General features: G+C 41.4%; 1 long non-coding RNA gene across 5 annotated transcripts in view; it reads left to right on the top strand.

Annotated features, from left to right (window-relative positions):
• Window positions 1-8324, top strand: part of LOC111768090 (uncharacterized) — a 60434-nt gene that overhangs the window by 36174 nt on the left and 15936 nt on the right. The gene's annotated exons all lie outside the window — the stretch shown is intronic.

Raw genomic sequence — 8324 nt, 5'->3', positions numbered from 1 at the left:
TATGGTGGTCTCTCCAAATAACACTCCCTTTCCAGGTTCTGATAATCACTCCCTTAGGGCCTAAGGGTGTCAACCACACTGCTGCTTCTAACCCCTAGTTCCTAGACTATCCCTTGGGTTTCCATTACACCCCACTAACCCCTTTGTAAATAGTCTCTTTGAAAGGAAACTCTCTTCAAGTTGTCCTAATTTAAGTGTGCCATCTGTTTCCCTTTGGGACCCTAACTGGAAAAAATCCATCAAAATTCATATTGCATAGCAACACAAAGTTCAAAAAATCCATTTTCTCAGATTAAGGAACTCATATCACAAAATTCACTCTTAAATCATTTGCCCCTCAATATTATTATGCAAAGTTGTTCAACATCTACCTACTGTATTGGGTCCAGACTAGGTTCAGAAAAGCCAGAGTTGGTGCTTCTAGTCTCCCCGATGCATCTTTCTCTCTCTTTCAGGGCTCTCTTACTGGTAATCTCTCCCACTGGGAGGAACATGGATCAATTAGTTTCAATATCTTCATGAATTTGTCTAATATATTTCTAGGAATATATGCATTTTAAAAGAGAACTCCAGGATAAAAAATGAAGCTCTGATGGTAGAAATTTCAGATTCTGTGACACCAAGAATGGGGAAGTTTGTTTGACTTCATCTACTCTGACCAAAATGAGGCCTAATTTTCCTGCATCTTTGTTCTAAAACATGTCACCCAGAGCAGAGTTTTAATGTTCTTGCTTCAGTGATTATGTAGCTGTTCAGGATTTTCTGGTATATCAGTTATTCAAATATTTTTAGCACATATCAAGGAGAGCTTAGTTTTCAGTTTTGAAAGTACAAGAAATACCTGAAGATTGTTGGCAATTGTTTTATAGCGTGCCTGAAAAATCATTGACGTTGGCTTTCTTTTTACATTTGCCTCTCATCAGCCCTGCCTTTTCAGCTATACTTAAAATGAAAGAAATCAAGTAAACAACGTTTAGCAATCAAGGGACCCCAAAATAGCAGGCGATCTACAGCAAGTTAAGCATACAGCAACACATATGCAATCATTCCAATTTGGTACCTGGCAAATAAGGCTAAAAATTTATACCTTGATCTGTCTTGATTATTTGAAAAAGCTGCTTTTCTGTGGCATAAATATAGATGCTAGTTCTATCTTGCAGCCAAGTTTCTCACTAGAAAGCCACATTAATCTCATGATTCCCTTACATAGAAACTAGTAGAATTGGCTGATTTCTTCTAAATGGTAACTAATAAAAAGTTATCCACCAGTGCTTATGGAATTAAAAAAATATTCTCTGACTCCTTTTCCCCTCTGGTTGGAATTAGTTGATTTCGGTCCACAAATATTTACTGAGTATTTACTATGTGCCAGGAACTGTTTAATGCAAAAAATACAGTCTCTGTCCAGGGTGGTTGCATTCTGAGTGAGGGGGAGACAGGTAATAACATGTAAACAAACAAATAAATAAAACAATTTCAGGAACTCAGGGCTATGAAGAAGATAAAATAGGATAATATGGCAAATTGTACCTGGGGTGTGGTGTGGCTACTTGGTGACATCTGAATTGAGACCTGAAGGCTAAAAAGGAGGCAGCAGTGTGACAATCTAGGGAAGAGCTCTCCTAGCAAAGAAACAGTAAGTGCAAAGCACCTGGGGATAGAAATGAACCTGGTGTATTTGAAGGCAGAAAGATGCATGTATGGCTGGAGCAGAGTAAGAGGAAAGTCTTGGAAGGAGATGAGGAGATGAGGTGGAAGAGGGAGGCAGAGATGGGAAAGAATGATGGTCAAAGAATGATGGGAAGCTACTGGAAGGTTGAAAACAGGGAAGCTGGGAAGTGATATGATCTAATTTATATTTTAAGAAGATGAGTCTGACTGCTTTGTGGAGAATGGATTGTAGGAGGTCAAACACAGAAGTGGGGAGATCAGGGAGGAGACAGTGGCAGAAGTCCAGTGACACATGCTGGTGGCTTGGCCTAGGATTTCAGCAACGAGGCCACTGCTGGCCTGTACAGCACTGTTGGGAAAATTAGAAAAAGTCTCCCCTTCCCTTTAGTGGCCCTGAATAGCAGACAGATTAAATGTGGGGTGTGAAGAAAAGAGAAGAATCCATAACGACTCAGGTTTGCACCTGACTAATTGGGTGGATAGTGGTGGAATCAATAGTTCAGTTTTAATCATGTTCACTTTGAGGCATGAGTTTTCACATGAAGTGGGTATACCCATGTCACAAGGTGAAAACAAAGTAACATTTACCACACTGACTTTGGCTCCCCTCATCCTGCACTGAAATCCTTATGCTGATGTAATGGAGATAACATTTGTGAGATATTCAACCAATGTATTTGCCTTCCCAGTAAACCCTTGTCCCCCTGGTTCTGCCACCCATTGAGTCAATGGCATGCATTGAGTCACAGGGAGAAAAAACCCCAGCCAAGAATGGGTAAGTCATAATTTAGCTTTGAGTTTCAAAATAGAATTTTAAAAAATTCATGGCAAGACAATAGTTTGAAATCAAGTGCTTTTGATTAACAAAAGCCAGTCTTTGTTGAAAGAAAAAAATGTATTTGTATACGCCCAAGAAGCAGAGCTTGGAGGACTGCCCCTGAACAGATCATAGATAGTGCCAGGAACAACACAGGATATGATGTCAGAGCTATTTTCTCATGGTTGTAAAGGAAGATAAAAGTTTAAGTAGCAGACAGGAAGTTGGGCAATTCAGAGGGTATAAGCACAGAGTTGTCCCGGGTGAGTGGTGGGGGAATCCTCAGGCAGAGGAAGTGTGTACCCTGCTTTCCATTTGGAACTAGGCCAACTACAGAGCAGTGGAAATGCTATGGTTAGGCAACGAGAGGCCTTGAGACAGTGCTTCCGTTCCCAGGGGCCTGTGCATGGTCTGTAGGAGATCCAGTGGGAGATTGACAAAGGCTGACAGGATGAATGGGCTGGAAGAGGCCTGGCCTTGGGCCAAGAAGGTACAAGGCATGTGGCCTTTACCACTGAGGGACTGTGGCTGTCAGTAGCTGGAATCAGTGTAGGCCCAAAAGCCAGAGAGAACAATTTCCTCACCAAGAGAGGCCAGGAAGGCCTGGAGGTTGGCAGACTTTCCCTACACCTCCCCTGTAGGTTCCCCTCCACCTGGGTGACATTTTGGGAAAGGGAGAGGGGAGAGGAGAACCCTGGGATGAGGGAGAAACTCTGAAAGCCTGCCTGATTTCCCAAGGGAGACTGTTTTAAGCCTAAAGAGGCTGAGATATCTTTAATCAGCAAGATCAAGTGTTTTCTACCTACATCAGGAATGGGGATTATCTTAGCAAGAAGTCATTATAGACAATAGAGTTACTATATATGTATTTTTGTATATTTGATTTTTTTTAGTGTGTACATTTCAAGGCTGCTACATTAGGGAGGTCTGTATCATTACTGAATGAAGAGAGCCCAGCTCAACGTACCTCAGCCTATAATAGAGAGGGGGAAGGAAAGGAGGGGAGGGCAGGGATCGATGCTGTCAACATTGGTTGCTTCCAGAGAGGCTAACGGGGGAGACAGTGGAGAGAGAAAGACATACTTTTCACTGTATACCTTTTGTACCTCTTGCCTTTGTATCACATGTAAGCATTACCTACTCAAAAAATTAAAATGGGAAAAATGAAAGTTTCTGTAATGAGAAAGAATGCAGATGCATAGAATCTGATATTCAGTGCTTGACAATTAATATTAAATACTTTTCATCTCACCAGGAATCTTCAAACCACTTCTCTTCCTCAGTGCACCCTGTAGTTAATCCTTTCATTTGTGCTGATGTTGGTTTCATAAGGGGTCTGTCTTGCCTCTCCAGCTAACCCATGACCCATCTGTTCTTTGCACCCCAAACACAGGACCACACAACTTGTAGGTCTTGTAGGTAGGTCATCCCTTTCTATAGGGGAAAACAATCCTCTTGACCCAGTCAGTCTTGCCTGCTGTCCTAGATTGAGGCATGGAAAGGATTGATGAGGGGTATTTGTCCCCACTGTGGTTATTTCCAACTCTTTGGCATCAAGTAGCACTGGGGAAGTAGTGGAAAGAACTTGCGCACTGGAGTCAAACTCACTGGGATTAATATCTGCCAGCTATTAGCTTTGGGTCCTTGGGTGAGTCTTGAGTTTCTTCTTCTACACATTGGCGTTAATACAAACCTCACTGGGCTATCCTAGCACAATGTTGAACTGTTCTGATTTCCCTCAATCCTCAGCCCAAGAAAACAGAGATTAATTTTCGTAAAGTCTTGCATCCGGCCAAACTCAGCATACCTCTTCTCCATGTTTTCCTTGGCTTCTGCCCAAGACATAAGCCCCTCCATTCATCTATCACATCCTTTACTCTCATTTACATCCTTCCTTATACTTTCACTCCCTTGACCAAACCTTCCTCTGCTTCCCTCTTTTATTAATGTTTTCATTTGTAAGTAACAGGCAGCTCAAGTCTAACTGGTTTAAACATTAAGGGCATTTATTGATTCAAGTAACTGAAAATTAAACAGTGGCAAGGGCCTTGGGGTAGGTTGCAGTTCAGAGTTACTGAGGACTCTCTTTCTGTCTGTCTCTCCACTCTGCCACCCTCAGTGTCAGCTTCATTCTGGGACTGGCACCCCTGGTGGTTCTAGGCTGTATGTCAGCAGCAATTGGGCCCACATGCTTCCTTATTATGCCCAGAGGGACTAAGAGGGAGTGAGTCTATAACCATCAAATAAAAATTTTGACCTTCCATTAATTGGAACAGCATGAACCAATCATGGTTACTAGGAGATTGTCATGTGTTAATTCACTCAGCCCTAAATTGTCCACCAGTGAGCCAATTACAGTGCAAAGGGAGATGGGACTACCATGATTAATTTAGACCAGTGGTTTTCAACTGTGAGAAGTAATCCTTAGGAGTATTTAGAAATATTATGAGTAGGGGTGCCACTGGCATTTAGTAGGTGGGAGATAGGAGCTTCTAATGTCTTGCAACGTACAGGACAGTTCTGTTCAATGAAGAATTGGCCTGCCTCAAATGCCAATAGTGCCCCTGCCAGGAAATACTCGTTTAGACTATCAGGGCACACACACCTCTGAAGCTGAGGGTTCACTTTCCCCTGAAGTATATAAGTCACACTGGGGTGGATAGATACCTAAACAAAAATGAATAGATCACTCAACTCATCCCTAATCTTTATTGGCTCCCTTCTGTCTTTACTTAAGTTCCACTTGACAATAACATTTACTTCCTAGCCCCATTCTCTTGTACTTATCCAGACAAACCCTATTGTGGCAGTGACTCTTAGTATCTCCCAAGGTCTGGGCTCAAAATTTTAATTTAGGCTATAATTGAACACATGGTCATCCATAATGAACTTTGTCAACCTCCTTTGCAGCTAGATGTGCCATGGGACCAAGCTATAGTAAATGGATTTAAAAGGAAGTGGCATATGCCCTTCTCCTGGTTCTTCCTTTTTCCTGCCAACTAGAATGCAAACAAAATAGATGGAGCTGGAGAAACTGTATTGGACCATGACATGGAAGCCAAATTCTAAGGATAGCAAAGCAAGGAGCTAGAGAGAATCTCGATTTCTGACACCTTGGTTCTCTGTTCTAGCCTTATTAGTCTGCCTGAATTTTATGTAAGAGAGCAATCAACTTCTTTCATGTGTAAGCAAGTGTTATTTGGGCTCTTCGGTCACTTGCAACCAAATCTAACTATACAACAATATTGGATCAATCCAACTGCTTCCCCACACCAGTATTGGGGATTCTAAATGCTGGTGGTCAAATTACATGACTAAGCAGATCAATGCCAATATCTAGTACATTCTCCAATCTCGCCTGGGCCCCCTCGGTGCTGGCCAGCAGTGTCTCTAATTCTCTCCAGTAGCCACTTCAAACCTCCTTCATGCCTCTCAAACTTTTCACTCCTTCTTCTCCCATTTTTCTCTCAGCAGTTGATCTCTGCTTATTTCAGAGGGACAATATAAGGAACCATTAGATAAGAACTTCCGCCCTCAATTGCCCACCTCCAAAATTACTCAAATTCACATCCATTTTTTTTTTCTTTCCTGCTAGTTACACCAAAATTAGCTTGCCTAAGGCTAATTCCTTCCTTGTGCTATGAATCCAATCTCCTCCATCCTACTCAGGGACTACCCTCTATCTATTATCTTCCTCCCCTATGCCACTGGTTCTTCCCTTTCAGCTTTCAAGCATCCTCAAGTAGCCCTAATCTGCAAAAAAACACACAAAAAAACTTTCCTTCAGCCTTGCATCCCTGACTGGTTTTTTTCCTTCACTTCCCCTTCCCTTCCCTTCCCACCCCTCCCCTCCCTTCCTCTCCTCTTCCCTCTCTACTCCCTTCCCTTCCTTCTCTCACTTTCTTCTCCTTCTCCATCTCCTCCCCTCCATGGCCAAACTACTTGACTTTTCTGGTTCTCCACTTCTTCATTCCTCAGGATCTTCTGAAACCTTTGGAGTATGGCTTCTGCTCCTATCACCCCATGAAAATGCTGTTGTCAAGGTCACCAACACTTTTTCTCAGTCCTCAACTTACTTTGCTCTTCATTAACGTGACACTGTAGAGCACATCTCCTTAATGCATTCTCTTCCCTTGGCTTCCATGCCATTGATCTCTTTTGGTTTTCTGTCTTTTTTCCTCTGACATCTCTTTCTCAGTCTTTGTTATGGGTTTCTTTTCTCCCACCCAACCCCTTAAATATTAATGTTGATGTCTGTCTTGGTCACAGCTTCCTTGGAGATCTCACTCACTTTTAGGACTTCAGGCTGATAATCCTGAAATCTGTTGTCTTCAAGGTGGATCTCATTCTGGGGCTTCAGACTCATACATTCAACTGCCAACAGAACAGCATCATAGATATAGTGATCTCAAACTACGTTCCTTCTCTGCCGCCAGTCTTGCACACCATTCTCCACAGTGCAGCCAGAGTGATCTTTTAGAAGTGCAGATCTGATCTTGTCATTCCCTGATTCCCTATGTGCTCTCAGAGGATCTTTATTTCTGTCATACCACTTACACATCATATTGTAACTGCTTATTTACCCGTTTCCTTCTAGATTTTCAGCAGTGTGAGGGTAGGGATCATGTCAATTTTATTTGTCTTTATATCTCCAGTGCCTCTCACCTAGTAGATGCCCAATATCTTTTTATTGAATAAATGGATTCAAATCAGGTATTTGGTATTCAATACATGCTTCTCTTTCTCATTGGATAAACATGTCTGACTAGTCAGGCAATTAAGAGATATTCAGTGGAACAACCATTCTCATGGTGAGTGAAAAGAAAGATTCCCTCTCTCCAGACATCTTTATTTAAATTTTTTTTAAAAAAATCACTGTTTAACAGAGCACTGTAAATTATGATGCTCGTGTAGAGAAAAAGATCAAATTAAAATCAGCTCTTGCTTTCCAATTTAAGTTGTCAACAGGCTTTCTTCTTTGAGGTTTCCCCAGGAGTCCCACAGGACAAGGAGAGAGAAAAGTATATCACAACTGTCAGCAAAGACTCTCATTACTTACCTACTCAAGAGTGGAGTTCCTTTCCCCTATCTTGTGATCTCAAGGTTGCTAGAAAATTAAAAATAGCTCTTCATCCTTCATAAAGGATGAAGGATCTAGTTCTGCTCAAATATTCAATGAATATTTAACTGAAGGCTGACTATATACAAGACATCCTCTTATTTTTCACAATCTCATCAGGTTTTATGAAGGATCAAACCTGTCTCCTGCAAGTATTCTATTCTGTCGCATAGACCTCCCTTCAAGAGGGGGGCCCTTACTCTATTGCCAAAGGCCCCTTGGTCTTTAAGAAGCAGAATGAAATCAGATAGTAAATAGTTTCAGTTCCAGCCATACAGGTCAAATCACATTACTGACTTAAGATACCAAAAAGAATTTTGCTCTGAGCTGTTTTTCTAATCATATTAATCAAGTGCATTGCACTATTTATACTTTTATCCATTCATTCCAGTATATATTAGCCCCTGGTATGTTTTCTGGTCATATAATAGTTTTTCTCCATGAGAAAATAATTGCTCCAGAAAGGGGATCAAATTTTAGATTTATTAAGAAGCCAATTCCATTATCTCCAACTTCAGGTAGGGAACTGATCTCTTGGAATTCTACAAAAATATGGCATTACTTTGTTAGCACCCATGTAAGTTTAGTTTGCTGAGACACAACGCCAGGAAACAAAAAGCAAGTGCTGGCATTTCAGAAATGCTGTGTTAGCTGGAAATGAACCATGTAAACAGAAGAAAATGAAAGAAGGCCTTAAAAGTTGATGTGTTCTTGTGA

This window comes from Equus caballus, chromosome 15 (assembly GCF_041296265.1).
Source record: "Equus caballus isolate H_3958 breed thoroughbred chromosome 15, TB-T2T, whole genome shotgun sequence".
Taxonomy (NCBI): Eukaryota; Metazoa; Chordata; class Mammalia; order Perissodactyla; family Equidae; genus Equus; species Equus caballus.
The sequence above is the reverse complement of the archived record's forward strand: the minus strand, read 5'-3'. Positions and strand labels throughout refer to the sequence as shown.